Raw genomic sequence first — 16490 nt, 5'->3', positions numbered from 1 at the left:
TCATTATGTCAAAAAAAGTATTACATTGACATGATACACTGAAAAAGAATTGATTGCCGAGTTTTGAAGCAGAATTTTCCAGCCAGTGTTGACAAAGTAGCCTATACGTCTAAAACATTTGATTATCTATTGGTTTATTGAAGACATTGAGATTGATAAAATGCATATTAAAAATATTTTGTTTGTTTTTATTTTATTTTATTATTTTATAACTCTTCAAGGTGAAATTCAGATGGTGGGCACTTCAACAATAGTTACAAGTTACTAACTAGTTGCCAGATGAATGCCTGTATGCAAGCCTCAGTCCTTACAAATGGCTGCCTATCATTTATTTATTCATTTTTTTCTGTTGTGAAATGTTTTCTGTACAAATGCTGCTTGGATGTCTTAATTTGTGATCTGATATAATCTAACCTTGCCCCTCATCTATACAATTTACAACTGGCAGCATACAGCACATACATCAGGTCAGTGAGTCATATAGCGTGCACATGCATGTCGTAGGACTTGGCATAGTCTCCTATAATGTTTGCTACAAGAACAGACGGATGATGCCCCAGACCCTTGAGTCCAGTCTGGAATGAAATTGAATCTCAGTCTTCTTTTTCTTCTTCACAGCTCGTCTCTCTGATTAGAGCAAAACATTCCCCAAGGTCACACAGGGGGGTAATCTTCTCCCGTTTCCTCCCCCCCATGACTCAAATGAGGTTGCTAAATCACTGTCAGTTGGGCATCTCTTGTCATAACTGGACCTTGGACACCTGCCTTTTGAACCGAGCGGAATAAGTGGAGTCTCCATCCTCTGCGGTGTTTTCATTTGACGGGAGAAAAGAAGGAGCACAAAAAAAAGGGGGGCATATGTTCGATACTTGTAACGTTTAGTTGATGGGGGCGGGTAGGGGTGGGGGGGGGGGCGTGGTGGTCCCTTCCAGTTGTCGAGCTCGTTACAAGGCAACGAGGCAAGCTCTCCCCCGCAAGCATGCGATGCGCGTCCACGTGGCCCAGCGGAGCGCGTGACAGATCAGCGCCACTAACGCAGCCCCCCGCGGCTTCAGGGTTTGCCCCTCCTGAAGAGCACCAATCTGAGATGGGTACATGGAGGGGGCGGGAAGGATAGTTTGAGAAGAGCTGAGCTTTTTGCGAGAGGACGTCGATTTCTCTGTTATTTTAACCGCTGACAACAACCCCCCACACCCCCACACCCCCCAAAAAAAGAAAAAGAAAAGAAAAGCCCCAAAAGGCAGCAGAGAGACATTAGCCGGACCACGCGTCACAACCTGATTAACTCCAAAGACTGGAGGGGGGGCGGGGGGGGACAAAAAAAGAAGAAACAACAGGAAAAGACCAGCTTTATTTCCAAGTGGTAAGAGTGTTTATTCATTTGATTCCTTTTAATTGTGTTTTGTGGCTATGTGTTGAAGCTGTCGCACATGTGGAGGAGGGTGCACACACTAACGTGCATGTTTCGTTCACACGCAACAACTGCGGTCTGTGGCGCGACTGCAGTGTAACGGTTTAACAGGTCTCCTGCATGCATGCGGCTGTATTGACTGTCTTGCATGTGGGGAACGCGTTTAATTGGCAGGATGGGCTTTTCGTGGCGCTGGATTTGACTGGCCGTGGGTTTTTTTTTTTTTTGCAGTGGTGTCCAGCAGCTTGAGCCCGCTGACAACCCAATGCGACACTAAAGAAGGTAGCGATGATGTCCTTTAATGGGTCATTTAAAAACAACGTAACGAGCAGTGACGCAAATGTAGACGTTGGCGCAAATACGAGAAATGCACATGCGGCTGTGATCGTGTTTGTTTAGAAAGCTGTCAGACACAACCTGCCGCAACCAGTGACAAGACTGTTGAGCAGACGCTAACTTAACCTTGGAAACCAAAGCTTCAGCTCCCCCCCCCCCGCCCCCCCTTACACCCATCTTTTCAGTCAACACTGCTGATGACAACATGAACACTATAATGTTTTGTGAAAGAGGTAAAAAAAAAAGAAAGAAGCTAAATGTACTTTTCCAATGTCATGCTCTGCATTTATCGCACCCGGGAATCACATAGAGAGCTTGAGTCATAAGTGAACTGGCTGGAAATTATATTTGGTTTCATAGACAAAACCATGGCAGACAAGGGTGAACAACGCCACACTAAAAGGCCTACAGAGGAGATTTGAACCAGAGACCTTTGCTGGCATCTTCTTAGTCACTGAACCAACATGCCTTTATCACATCAAACTGAAAGGATGTCTGTCATTCTTTAAAGTGCACTAAAACAACTTGAACCTCTTTTTCGAAAAGGATGCTTAACCCTGCGATGCCTCCCAGTCAATCAATTCAAAAGGGAAATGACATGGTGATGATGTAAAAAGTAACATAGTCTAAACTAGTTGTTTACATCTTATATTTAGTTGGTACTTTGCCAACGAAGTACTGTAGGTGGCAGTGTGCAAACTAATTTAAAAATTACGAAGAAGCCATTTCCCCAACTGTGTCATTTCTTTGGTCTTTGGCCAATTGCTCCTTGTCAAATCACTTAAACAAGACATACTGCATTATGAACTTTTTTGTTTTCATTAATTCAAACAGGCCCCTGTCTACTGTGGGGTGTGCCATCGACAAGGGGCGGATCTGTTTTCATCTCCAAATCCGAATCGTGCCGATACAAACAGTAACAACGTAATTGTGTTTTTATCTATTTCATGTGGCAAATGCAGCGGACAATTTGTCTAACATAAATAATAACATGGTACATTAGGGCTAACTTGAATATGTTGGTATTCGTATATCCGACTGAAAATTCTATCAAATAATTGAGTATACAATTAAATAATTGAGAATAAAATAAATTAATTTCTTTGTTTGGTTAAAGAACAATTTTTAATACACAATATTTTCTTAAGTTTAAAATGTACATAGCAGTAAACCGTATTTTCGACTCTAGAAATATGATTTTGTCGACTAACGCAGCACACTTGAGTAAACCTGGTTTATATTAAAAAAAATAAAAAATAAAAAAGGAGTAATAACTTCAACTCTGTCAGGCTGCCAGCATTAAAGTGTGGCGGGTCATTTTCGCCTATTTAACTGCCTTTGAAAAGAAATCCGTCATACCAGCTTATATCGGGCACTTGCTAAATGCTAGCTACTAGCCGCTAATGCTGGCAATGGGTGCCATATAAAACAATATCAGCATAATTAATTCTAGTTTTTTTTTTAAACGTATTTAGCAACTGAAAAGTATTTCAGGATGACGTGTAGATGTTGGTGGCAACAGTTTGTGATGACAATATATAATCGGCTTTCGACTATCGAGCCTCCGGTCGGGAAGACGAGTCAGCTATCAAGTTAGCTGCCACGCCAGGACGTGCTACTAGGAACAATTTCAAAATAAAAGCAAACCAAGGCACTGATGTCGGCGTATTTCTGTACTTGAAAATATTCCATTATGGAAATGTTGCTTGCCTCACACTTGTTGACGCCACCAACCTTTTCATTATCCTTTGCTTGATCAGCTATATGCCAAATAAAGTAGAGTTGGCCTTCTAACCACCAATTAGGAAGTAACCCAGTAAGAAGGAAATCCTCAAGCATTTTTTTTTTTAATCGATGTACTTGAATTACTTGAGGAGTCGTACTGTACTGGTACATACACATAATGAGTGGCAGAATGGAACATAGCCTATGGTTCACCCGTCAGGAAAATATCCGCGAGGTTCACGGGTCGAATCTCAAAGCAGGACTTCCTGCGTGAAGTTTTTATGTTCTTCCCACGTTCCAAAGACACGCACGCTTGCTTAGTTGAAGGCTCTAAATTACCGATAGGTGTGAATGAAAAGAGTGAATGGTTGCTCAGTAAAAATGTGCCAACTGGCACTGGTGATCAGTGCACATTGTGCAGTGCCTTTTACCCAAATGTCAACAAGGAGAGTCTCCAGCTGCCGTGTGAGCCCGGAACAGGATATGCAGGGAGAAAATGACAGACACATTTTAAGAAATTGGAAGTTCACAACATTGTATTTCATTTTGAAATTTAGCACTCGATGAATGGGTCGGTAGTCTCGAGACCAGCAATTAAAAAGCCAGTTTTCTCCACGTCCCGTTTAAAATCAAATGAGTTAACCAGCTCTGAAATTTGAAAATATGCCGAGTTTAAATGAGTTTAGGGATGGCTTGTCTCTGGGTAGATATTGCTTTTGTATCCTTAACACTTGACGCAACTGATTTGACCCGGTTAGTGTCCACACTGTTGTGTATGTATGTGAGTTGTCGATAGCTGGGCCAGCTACGTAATCAGTGTAACATCCTATTAAATATAACTGTCCAATGAATTCAACTGAGCAATATGCTAATTCCGAATTTTATGCTATTTCTTCATGACATTATATTAATATTTATTCGGGATGTTCGAAACCACTTCTTCTTTCTTTCTTTTTTTTCGATCAATGCCAGTATGAGTACCGATACAGATACCACTAGTACTTTTGATACATAAAATTTCCCTCAAAAAAACAATAATAGATCATTTTGAAGGAAGACATATCTCCCAATATAGCATTTTCCTTAAAATGGCATGACATTAATAGAAATTTACTATTCTTCTCATTTCTAGTTCCTGATTGTAAAATGGCAACAAAGGCAGCTGATACTGGCATCGGTCGCTGTCGTGAGTACCGATACCTTGAAATAAGACCTGGTATCAGCCCAATCATGATGCCTAGTTTCGGTTCTCGGCCATCCCTAGATGGCAATAATAATTAGTGTTATACATACGAGAAACATACATTTTATTTTGCTATACTAGTATGAGTACTCAACTCTTGACCAATGCCGATATCAAGTATCAATACCACTACTACTTTTGATACATAAAATACATTTTTCCTTACAATTGCAAGAAATTAATGGCAATTTTCTTTTCTTGTAAATTCTATTTTCTAGTTCCTGATAGTGAAAAGGCCTCAAGAATGCCAAGATCTTGAAATAAGGTCAGGTGTCGGCCCAATACCGATACCCGGTATAGGTACTCGGCCATCGCTAATATTTATGACAAGAAGAAAAGCTCTGTTCACTTCCAGTTTCATTAAGACCAGTGAAGATTCTGTCGACAAATAATTCAGCAAGGGATTCCGCAAGGGGGAGAAAAGTAAGGATCCATGACTGACGGGGTTGACTAAAGTGTACTATGAACTGTAGACAGTGCAACAATCTATGTACATGTGAAGCTGTGCTCGCTATTCTATGAGTCATTACATGATGGGGAGATAACTTCCACCTGGCTTTGCACGCTTGTGTTATTCAACAACAGAACCAATGTTCTTTTCTAATGTAGTCTCTGGTCTAAATGCGGACTCATTCTCTTCTAGAAAAGATTATGCTCACAAAGCAGTTCGGTGCTGGATTTAAGTGGTACAAATGTTTCTTCTTCACATTCTAGAAAGTACAGCCGACGTGAAGTGCAGACATTTCATATTAGGTAGTGTATTCATGTGCACACTTTGTTCCTATTCACACATTTGTGAGTGCCTGCGCGCTGGTTTTATTTAACGGCCGTCTTCCTAAATCAAGACTGGAAGACGTCATTCCCCACTCGAGAAGCATCTTTCATTCCTGCAAAAGTCGCCACATTTTAAACCCCTCCAGGCCGCCGCCCCCATGCCACATATTCGTGTTTTACCACCGCGCTAATTTGATGTAGTGCCCGAGCCATCCCTCTCAAGTTTGCACACTTCAGGACTCAAAAAGCGACGACTGCCCGGGCTCATAAGTGTGACGGCGAGTAAATGACTTTTCGCAGCCAGTTTCTTCAGCTGTTGAGACATACGGAGGCCCCGCTCTGTATTCTCGCTGGAAATATCAGTGGTGGCGGGAAGCTAGCAAGCTGATTTATTGTCCGGCATGCAGCAAATGTGTCAAAGGGAGCAGATTTGTTTAGGAGGAAGGTGATATTTTTTCCGTGAGACTTACAGACGGACGTGCTTTGTTTCAGTGATTTAGTGGATCTGGGAGGAAACTGCAATAGAGGATGGGTTTGAAATTACGTCAAGCTCTGCAGATGTACTCAAATGCAACATGTAAGGAAAAACACTGCATTTGTTGACAGGATTAACTCTGCTATATTGTTCCTTGAGGCATATAAGGAATGATGCAGTAAAATGCAGAGCCTCTCCAATGATTAGAATATAAATGTCTCCAAGAGAGTTGAGGAAAAGCATCATCTTTGCTCAAAGGGAGAGGCAAATATATCCTAATATAAATGTTTACAACATGTTTTAGAAAAGGCTTTAAAAAAAAAAAACATATCAGACACCGCCCCTTGTACTTTCTGAGACCGAAGCCACCCGGCTTGAATACCAGGTTGGACGAATGCATAACTAATTTCTGATGATGAATAGGCTGATGCTGGCTGACAGGAGAAAATCACAAGTGCCCTCCAAGTGTATTGAAACCTCCACCATGATCATGTCAGTCATGACCAAGAGGCTTTGAGCGGGTGTTAGCAGCGGGGCTCCACCAGGCGAGAGATGACAAGCAATGGTACAAAGCTAAACAATGAACGGGCCAAGATGCGTTTCTACAAGTAACAAGCAGCGATTTGTTCTAATGAAGTGAAAGGATTTTATGTCAGAGTCCACAAATTGAGGTTGGATTTAAATTGAAAGATTAGTTGTCATTTTGTTTTGGTTAACTACAACAGCAAAAAAATAAATAAATAGGAATGTTCGAAACCACTTTTTTTCTAGATCGATACCAATACGAGTACTCAAATCTTGATTAATGACTGATGCTGATAACAATAGTACTTTCAATACATACTATATATATATATATATATATATATATATATATATATATAGATATGAGGTGTCAAAGGTGTCAAATCCTGGTCCTGAAAAAGTAAAAACCCTGCCACAGTTTGCCTTTAGCCCCAGGTGCTAGCTAGCTAGCTCCCTAGCAGGTAAACGAGCACCATGGGAGCTAGCTAGGGAGCTAGCTAGCAAGCACCTGGGGCTAAAGCCAAACTGTGGCAGGGTTTTTACTTTCTGGACCTGGATTTGCCACCTCTGCTCTTGAGATGCTGAAATCAGAGGTTTTGGACAATTTTAAGTTAAAGTTGTTGATTAGTTTATTAATGATCTATTCCTTGTTGATTAATCAATTCATTTTGACAACTCTACTATCAACCAACGACCTTGAAGTGAGTCCTGGTATTGGCACTCGCCCATCCCTAAAATGAATAATAATAATAATTCACAATAAACAGCAATATTTTTTTACTGATGCCTACGACATACCAATTCTTCGGTCAGCTGTCAGCACCTGCCACTTAGTTTGTAGTTTGCTGCACAAGAAGAAGAAAAAATGGTATTATAGTATTTTGGCAGCGGCAGAGGACTCCTGCCAAGACTAATCTCATGTGAATGCGCATCTCAGCAATGTAGAGAATAAAAGTACTCACCAAAACTCCACGAAACATCTTCAACAAGAGCATAATGAGCAGAGAAAATCAATGACCATTGATTGACGAGTCGCTGCTGGAGTCTTTGCTGTAGCTGCTCACTAACTAATTTGAATTTGTGATGGGATTCATTCAAAAGTGTTTGTACCAGATTTGAAAGACTAAAACAAAAATAATGACACAAATAATACTCGATTAAATGGATTCATGCGGAACAAAAGCACTCTTGGGATATATGGCCGACTCAAGATGTCACCACAGATGTCCTTTTGTTTATCACAATCGCTGGCGCTTGTTTTGAAGTGCAAAGCAGCAAGAGGAGGTACTCGGAAAAAACACCACGCACACAGTACACTTGTCTGCAAAAGTATTGGAACGGTGAGGCCAATGACTTTATTTGTACTGTGGATTAAAAGCATTTGATATTTACATCAAAAGATGAACATGAGCCAAGAAATCAATATTAGAGCATTTATTTTCAGCTATTTAGACCCAGGACTGATACACAAGGGAGATTTTGACGTCAAACACAAATGTTTTCAGTGTACAGCAAAAAGAAAGGATTCACTCCCTTTTCCTTTACTTTTTTTTTTTTTAATAAGAAGAGGCTATAGAAAATATAATACAGCCTTGCCCTTATTTTCCCAGATCATATACAGAAGAGTCTTCCATAGACCTTTAAGGTTACAAGTTCAAGCTAAAGCCTAAAGCTGCATATCTGGGAAGCTCTACTGCAGAGGCAAAACATCCTCAGGTCCTGTGAAAAGTCGTATCCCAGACTTGGAAGCATGTGGAAAGAATACAAATGGTGTTCTTTGCCTGAATACCTCAATTCACTTGATATATTTTACCTGCGAGTGGAGTAATCAAACTCAAAGTTTCAATATATACAAAAGGTGTTGCACTTTCGGAAAAAGTGGAAAATTAGACCTTTGACAAATAAAAATGGAATGGAATACCACTTGAAATTGAGTTTCTACTTTCAAATTGCTGTCCTGATTTTTGTAAGATACAGTGGGCTTATGTTACAAAACAATAGGAGTGCCCATAGAGACATGTTAAAATACTGTATTGCCTATACTCTAATTATTGCATCTGCCTTTTTATTGCTTATCCTTAGAGATCACGACTGCTCTGCGTAATAGGTCTGTAAATATATTTCTACTTTTATGTTCCATCAAGCAAAACAAGTAAATGATTAAAGTTGTGGTTATTATCAAGACTAACAACGTATAGATATATACAGTAGATACTTATTTTTTTCTCCTGTGGGAAATGAAATCCCTTCTCATTTATGTTGCATTATTGCAGCTTTTAAACTGCCCACCCAATTTTTAATTCAGAGCTTATACTTAAGTCCACATGGAGAGCAAAAATGGCTCTTGATGTTTGTACGTCTAAAGTCAGATGTATTTTTGCTGCTTGGTTAGAGTTTCCCTGATGGCAGAATCTTGTTACTAACCTTGTTAGTTCAGTGCTCAGCTTTCCCAGGTTGAAATCCCCTAAGAGCACATTGCAGTGGACTGCCTGTTGCTCTCCAACCATCATCATGCCGGAAAGCTCCTGCAGCAGATAGAGGAAGGAGGATATTACTTGGCTATGAACGCCATTTGCAGTGAGCAGTGTCGAGATGCATCATCGTGGTTTCACAGGCAGGATGCTCTGTTCTGGTTAGTAGATGGTTAGGCCGGCGAGTTATTTCATTTCATTTAAGATCATCCCGGCATTAAATAAAGTAGCATCATCTGCAAAGTAGAGAGATTTTAACAATTATAAACGGTTACAATGTTCACATAAAGAAGGAAAAGTACGGGTCCCAGGACTGATCCTTGAGGTACTCCACAAGTTGCATTACAGTATTTGGATTGTCTTCTGTCTTTTAAATAACTCGTGACTCATTGCTGTGCAACACCTCTTAGACCGTATTTATATAATTTATGCAATAATATTTCGTGCTAAACATGTTTCTTATCCATGGCTGTGGTAACTTCTTCATTTAGCTCCAAAAAGTCAATAAAGGTATGTTTGATATAGTAATGGTTCTTGCCAAAACAACTGTTTTCTTTTTTAAACAATGCCCCACATTTTGGGTAGGAGCTGCAGTGCATCAATGCGCCCATGTTAAATGTGCCAAATGTTCACTGCCACTGCCAAACAATTTAATTGGATGCTGCGTTTGACTCTTTGGTGGATTGGATGATTGAGGATAACAAACAAAGAAACAAGGCAAACCATCGTTGTGTTGGCAACTTTACAATTTACACTTTTAACATATTGTCAGCACTCAGCAAATTGTAGAAGTACTATACACAGACACTGTAGTCTTGCAGAGCTGCTAAATGTTATGGATTGTCCCTATTTTGTTACAGAAATCGCTGAATGCCAAATTGTTGTGGCCAACTTCGGCTAGCTAGCTTATGTGGCTAAACACAACGCAGAGCCGCAAATTTCATTTCACGTCCGGTGTCGACACAGCACAAGCCACTAATCTTCGCCTCCATGCTACACTTCTGACTATATTGTTATCATGGAACGAGGACGGGGAGAAAGACATGATGAGGAACCATGCTAATTTTTAAGCTAGCATGACGGACAAGTAGGCGGTGAAACTCCGTAATAAGGTGATTGAGTACACTTATCAAGTTGCCCTTTAGGGAACGTTTTGTGTGATATAAAATAGCTGGTCAAAAACTTCAAATTAACTTTGTTATTGCTTAACTCATTTTCTCAACGCGTTTGGTTCACCTTTTACTCGGGGAACCCTTCTCTGATTGGCTGACAAGCCTCAGTTCGCAATATCCACCAATAAGCATATATGGGCCAAAATTCCAAGTTGATATTCAAAATTACCATGACGTTGTTTGGTGCTGGAAGCTGGCAAGCGACATTTGCGAGAGTGTAACCGACCATTTTCTGACTTCCAAATGGGTTTGAAAATGCGACAGCCACAGTGAGGGGCACAGGTGCTGCAATAGTCTTGTGCTCGCGGCTGAAATGTTTTTTAATATATATATATATTTTTTTATCAAGAACACAATTCAACCTCATGTGTGCCTGTGCGGTCTTGACTGTGCGCAATGAATCTTTACATCAAAATTAGATTGCGATCTTTGCTATATGCCCCTCCTGAGTCAGCATCTGCTCCCAACGTGCTGCAAAACAATACAAGCCAGTGTACTGTAGTGTATAAGGTGGCTGTGCTGTTAACTGAGTTTTATGACCTCAATCAAAAATGTGTACTGTTTGCCTTAAAGCAAGCTTGATTGTATCCTGAAAGTAATTCACGGGCCTATTAGACCTTTAGGACCAGATCCTGTCAGGCAGTATACTGTAGGGGCCTCGTTATTTGCCGTTATTTGTTCATACGTTGATTTTCTTATGCAAACGACTGCAATGTCTTGCATGTAATTTAAAGCACATGGCAGTTTCAATACAGAAATAATCCCCCGTTTTTCCCCAACTAAGACCGTATTATTGTTTTTAATCATAGCCTGCCAGATAACTGCAGGCATTTTAATTGTGCAGCATTTGGCCACAGTCACACTGTTTCAGCCTACACTCTATCGCAGTAGGTAAATAGACAAGAGATTTAGTTTACATCACTATTGCATTGCCATGTTCGAATACGGCAATGCAGATGGGACTCAATTAAAACAGCAAAAAAAAAAAGAATGTCGAAAGAAGGTGTTGCCAAGCTAAAATAAAACAATTGGCATATTTGGGACTATTGCACTCTCGTCGGTACTGCATCTCAACATCTCGTCGAGATCCCCCCGATGCCATATAAATACGCACACTATAGCAGCTGTGAGTGGTACAGGGTGTGATGTCTGGCCATTGTGCATTGCTGCTAATGCCGCATGACATGCAATCTTCTAAAAAGTCAGCTTGGATTGGCTTACCTGTGACGCTAACGAGGACAAATGGTATAGAAAATGGATGAACAAATGGGTGGTTAAGACCTTACCCCTTATTCCCACCACTTTGTTTATGTCTTATCTATTAGCCTTTTTTCAATATTATAAACCATAACTACCGATCCTGGCTAAGTAACACTATGCTCCTCTTTTTCAGACCGATACCAGAACAAGTGCTCAACTCTTGAGTAGTAATTGTCGATACCAAGTACCGTTACATAGAATTTCCTTCTGCAAAAAAACAGACAGATCATTTCAAAGAAAGACCTATACAGTGTTCCCTCACTTTTCACGTTCCAAGCCATTTAGAATAAGTTAATTTCTGCAAATTAAAGGTTGACTGTTTTATTTATTTATTTATTTTTACATGTTTTTATTTATTTGTTTATTTATTTAACATTAGGGGATTTACATCTCTATTAAGTCATTATGAACCAAGATGTCAAAGCAAAATATAGAATAACATTTAATCCCGAGCTGCTGATTATTGGATAATGCGAGTGGATGTGTTAAAAAGGCCTAAAATTGCATGAAGATTTTCAATTCTTGTAATTCTGAATTTCACATTTTGGATTGTAAAATGGCTTCCTGTATGGCTCATATCTTAGGGCTGGGCGATATAAACGGTATATTCAATATAATGTATCAATTTTGCCGAAAGTAGAGATTTTGACTCTACCGTCTTACCTCGGTGGCGCATGTTGATGACATCATCGCATACGGCATGTTGATGACGTCATCGTATCTGCGTCCCGGTGTTGTGCAACACCGACCTTGCGCACAGCTCGTGCTCAGAGTAACAAATAAGAGTAAAAAAAAAGAATCACAAGTTGTTCATGAAGCTTCATTTTCCATCACTATTTGCAACTATTTCAGTCTCTTTGTGTTGTATAAAACCTAGACTTGTGCTGTTTACTATGACCACTTGTACATGCCCTTTTGATCTTCAAGTGAATATTTGCTCTAAGCCAGTTATACTGTTTTCATTTAAAATATCAGCAATATTTTTTGTTAGCATTATTTTTTTACACCAGAGAGTGCTTTTAATTTTGATTTGAGATTTGCACAATAAATGTCGTTATCCAAAGTTAAACCCATTGCAACAAATTATTTATAAAAAAAAAAAAAAAAACATAAATGTATACCGTGATATATATACCGTTACCGTGAAGGGATGCAGTTTATACCGCGATATGAATTTTGAGCCATATCGCCCTGCCCTACCACTGACTAATTGAATTTGTCCGTAAATGCCCATGAGGTCATCATTATTGTAGCATTCATACTTTTAGTGGCATTTTTGGTTGGTTGTGTGCCATGAGATTGTTCTCAACTAAAACAGCTTTCTGTATGGCTGGCCACCCAAAATCAAAAAGTCAACCACAAAAATTGGTCGACACAAAAATGTCTGCCCCTGCCTTCTCACATCTGAAAATTTCTCAAAGTACCTTTATTGTTAGTATTTAATAAAATAAAATAAATGTTTTAATTTGTCATTACTGTGAATACACGCTAATGAATTTTCATAATAATTCAGAAATACCCTAAAATACATAATATAAATAAATATCATTATGCAACACTTTATTCCTATAAATGTCTGCAAGAAGTTACATTTTCAAATGATCAATTCCACAGCATTCCCTGGAAATCACAATGTCCCATCACTTGGAGAAGAATACCAGAGTATTTGATGGTATAATTGAGAGTTTAATCAATTCTAAAAAAAAAAAAAAAAAAATTGTTAGTGACAGCCCCAGTTCTTTGGCTCAGCGAATGTTTGGAAATGTTCATGTTAAAACGCGTACACTTACTCTGTTGGAAGCTTGTTTCTACAACTTGGAATCAGAACAGGCATGCTCAGATCTAGTCTGTCAACAGCCCACTGGCTGAGGATATCAACGTGCTTGGAATGCGCTCAAAGAAAATTTAGATTAGTGCCAGATTAGTGCTACAACGAAAAAAGAAAAATCAACTAAATAAATAAATATGGTAGAGGGTGGCCTGGTGCTTTATTTTAATCAGAAGCTCTGTTGATTTGATTGGAGACAGTGTCCTCAGTGATACCAGCAAAATGTTTACATCAACACAATGTTAAGCGGCAGAATGAGGGGAGACAAAAGGGGCGTGTAATGGGTAACAATCTTTTGCAATCAGCACGGTTGCCATCTTCCTGTTACCAGGCTGCACGGTTAGACCTTGGAATTGCCTTGATGTCTATCAGCGAAGGCCACAAACAGGCCGGACGGACATGCTAGTAAGGCCCTCGCTTCCACTTTGATGACTTTGACTTCGTGCCAAGAATATATTAAGCATTGTTCTTAGTAAGGACGAGAGGACCACAAGCAACAACTCACAACAAATTGTCCATTGAGTAGAACGTAGAACATAGTTAGGGATGCTCAATATATTTGCTTATATACATATATATATATATATTTAACAAAAAAAATAATACAAATACAATTTTGGGGGGGGGGGGCAATCAGCGTGTTTGAATTTTTTTTAATAACCAATCTGTAGATGGTGCAAAAACTTTTATATTCACTCTACAGTCAACCCGGCATTCATGGGGGAAAGGGAATGGCCCGGCCCACAAACAGCGAAAACCCATATATAGTCTAATTGGTTTCAATTTAAAGACAAAAAATAAAAATAAAATCTAATAAAAATGCTGATTAAACATTAAATATAACATCCATCCATTCGTCCATTATCTGAACCGTTTATCCTCACAAGGGTTGTGGGCATGAAATGTCTTATTTTGTGAAGCTGATCAATGACGTCATTGATCGATCGGGAAAATTAATGACATTACAGCCGATCATTGATTTTGCATAACATGCTAAATATCGTCCGATCCTGACTCAGCCAATCAGAGGATTTTTGTGTTCTTATATTTGTAGTTTCGATCTGTTACGGTGAAATTACCAAACCCATAGATTTAAAAAAAAAAATTTTATTGTAGACTACTTTTTATTTTATTTTTAAATATAATCCAATCAAACCAGGAAGGGGGGGGAGCATGAACATCATTCTTTACCCGATAAAAATGCACGAAACGCCTCTCGCTGTTCAAATTCAACAAGGAAATGGTGAGTTTTTCTGCGAGAACATAATTCATTGCAGCATTCATTCGTCACAAATACAAATTGTGAACTCACAAATACAGCGAGAATTCATCTTGCGAGGTTATACTCATACTGGTTTTGATCTAAAAAAAAAAAAAGTGTTATCGAACATCCCTATTCTAAATATTGTGAAACTAAAGATAAATTCTTATTGTTTTGAAAAGCATCATACTATAAATCATGTGAACGGGAGGACATTATTATTTGATTTTATTTGAGGAAAATGAAACATAGGATGGCCAGTTTTGTCATTGCTGCTAGTGATGGGCATGACAGTTCTTTTAAGTGAACTGAATCTTAAGAATCAGTTCATTAAAAAGAACCGTTCATCGCCGGCACGGACATAAAAAAATAAAAAATAAAATAAATACAAAATAAAACACGCAGTTAATGTTATCTTGCTATATTTGTTGCCATGAGTGTGTGTTTCTATCAAAAACAAAAGTACGTTCACGCACTGACTCGTTCCCTCGCTGATCCGCGTTGGCTAACGCTAATAGCATGGGAGTACGTTCGCCCGTGTCAGACGCTGACTGCTGATTGGTCGTTTGCAAAGATTGACGATTGACTTCAGGAAGTGATCCGTCGGCTGAAAAAAGATTCGTTCGAAATGTACGTGAACGACAACACTAATTGCTGCTCCTCGCTTGCCTTCGTGTGCTACTGGTGATTGAAGGTGTGCTTGTTTTTGGAAAGAAAAAGAATGTGCGTTTGTGCAGAAGCAATAGGAAGTGCCAGTAGCAACCACACGCACCATAGTTTAACAAGACAAACTCATTTTCGGACTGCTGGAGCGAACAAGCCCCACCCCAAAATGTCCTTCTGCCTCCAGCCGCTGTCATCACAGCTTCTGCCCAACCAGCAAACTTACTTGCTGCACTGGTAGTCAAATCTGCTTTTATCACGAGAGTCACTCCAGCAGCAGCCCACACGGAGCGCATCCGGAATTACATTCATGGCGCATACCCAGTCACGTTTCCATAGTGGGACCGACGCAGTCCGAGGAGCCGAACGCGTTGAGCCGCTTCATGCCATCGTCTGCCAAAGTCTTTGCCAGCTCTCGTCCGTGCAGCATCGGTCATCATGCTTTCTGCAGTCGTAATCAGTCACGCTCACCGGGGGTGCGCCGCAGCCTGAACACCTGGCGCTGTATGCTAACATGAAAGCAAGCAGCCGTAGCTGGAGTCGCACGTGCCAGGGGCGCGCGCTCACCGCCGCCATCAGTCATACTAAGTGGGGCCCCACAAAAAAAAAGCAAACAGCTCCTCGCACCCAAGTTTAAAGATGATCAGAGCCCACGGTTAGCCTCGCCTCGTCCCCTCCAGAGGGGAAAGCTGATTATTATCCAGAGGAAAGCCAGGTGACATACATTACAAGATACCATTGATGTGCGTATCTGCGTGAGCTGCATCTGATTCTATGCATCAAATTTAAATATTTTCTATTCATGTAGTGTAATGTGATGGTAACGGAACGTGATGCGTGTGTGGGAATTTGCAGCAGAGGCTTATTTTTATACACAACATCAGAGTTCCTATTTCCTACAGCTCGGCTTTCAACTTGAGGTATGAACCCCATCAGTAATGTCCTACTGTATCTTATGAAGAAACGGGTGGGAAGCTCGACTAAATTGGTTTTCAAAATGTTATTTGAGTGACAGGATGATAAACCTCAGGGTACTTATATTATCCATTTGAAGTGTGGCTGAAAGTCGTAAAACTCAATATTTCAAGCTCAAGTTTTGATCGTTTGAAAATAGTTAAAAAATGCATTTTAAAAAAACGGGTAAATAAATTGTACTTTATTGTTACAGGTGTTTTAGCTATGGTACTTTCAAATACGCATTAATTCATGTCTGGTTATGGATAGAAATTTACAGCGACACAAATGTGATTTCAAAGCTGGATGTTGGGTTCATTCTTCTTTGTAAGGCTATGAGCAGGACGCAAACGCATACCAATTACTGTTCGGCTATATAGTTGTCATTCATG

General features: G+C 39.8%; 1 protein-coding gene and 1 long non-coding RNA gene across 5 annotated transcripts in view; one reads left to right on the top strand and one right to left on the bottom strand.

The window, feature by feature from the left end:
* Window positions 1-948: 948 nt before the first annotated feature.
* The window catches only part of gabra3 (gamma-aminobutyric acid type A receptor subunit alpha3), an 83966-nt gene continuing 68424 nt past the window's right edge, over window positions 949-16490 (top strand). For 3 of the 4 annotated variants that reach the window (XM_086098250.1, XM_086098249.1, XM_086098246.1), the window contains exon 1: window positions 949-1363. The gene's annotated coding sequence lies outside the window, so the exon portion shown is untranslated. Of the gene's footprint in view, window positions 1364-1642; window positions 1694-16490 lie in introns of all 4 variants that reach the window. The other variant, XM_086098247.1, reaches the window with a different exon arrangement.
* Window positions 8642-16490, bottom strand: part of LOC147160879 (uncharacterized) — an 82906-nt gene continuing 75057 nt past the window's right edge. Inside the window, exon 3 of the long non-coding RNA XR_015097380.1 lies at window positions 8642-9014. This is a non-coding gene — a long non-coding RNA (uncharacterized LOC147160879). The remainder of the gene's footprint in view (window positions 9015-16490) is intronic.

This window comes from Leptonotus elevatus, chromosome 16, assembly GCF_054856555.1.
Source record: "Leptonotus elevatus isolate MCC_2025b chromosome 16, RoL_Lele_1.0, whole genome shotgun sequence".
Lineage (NCBI taxonomy): Eukaryota > Metazoa > Chordata > Actinopteri > Syngnathiformes > Syngnathidae > Leptonotus > Leptonotus elevatus.
The sequence above is the reverse complement of the archived record's forward strand: the minus strand, read 5'-3'. Positions and strand labels throughout refer to the sequence as shown.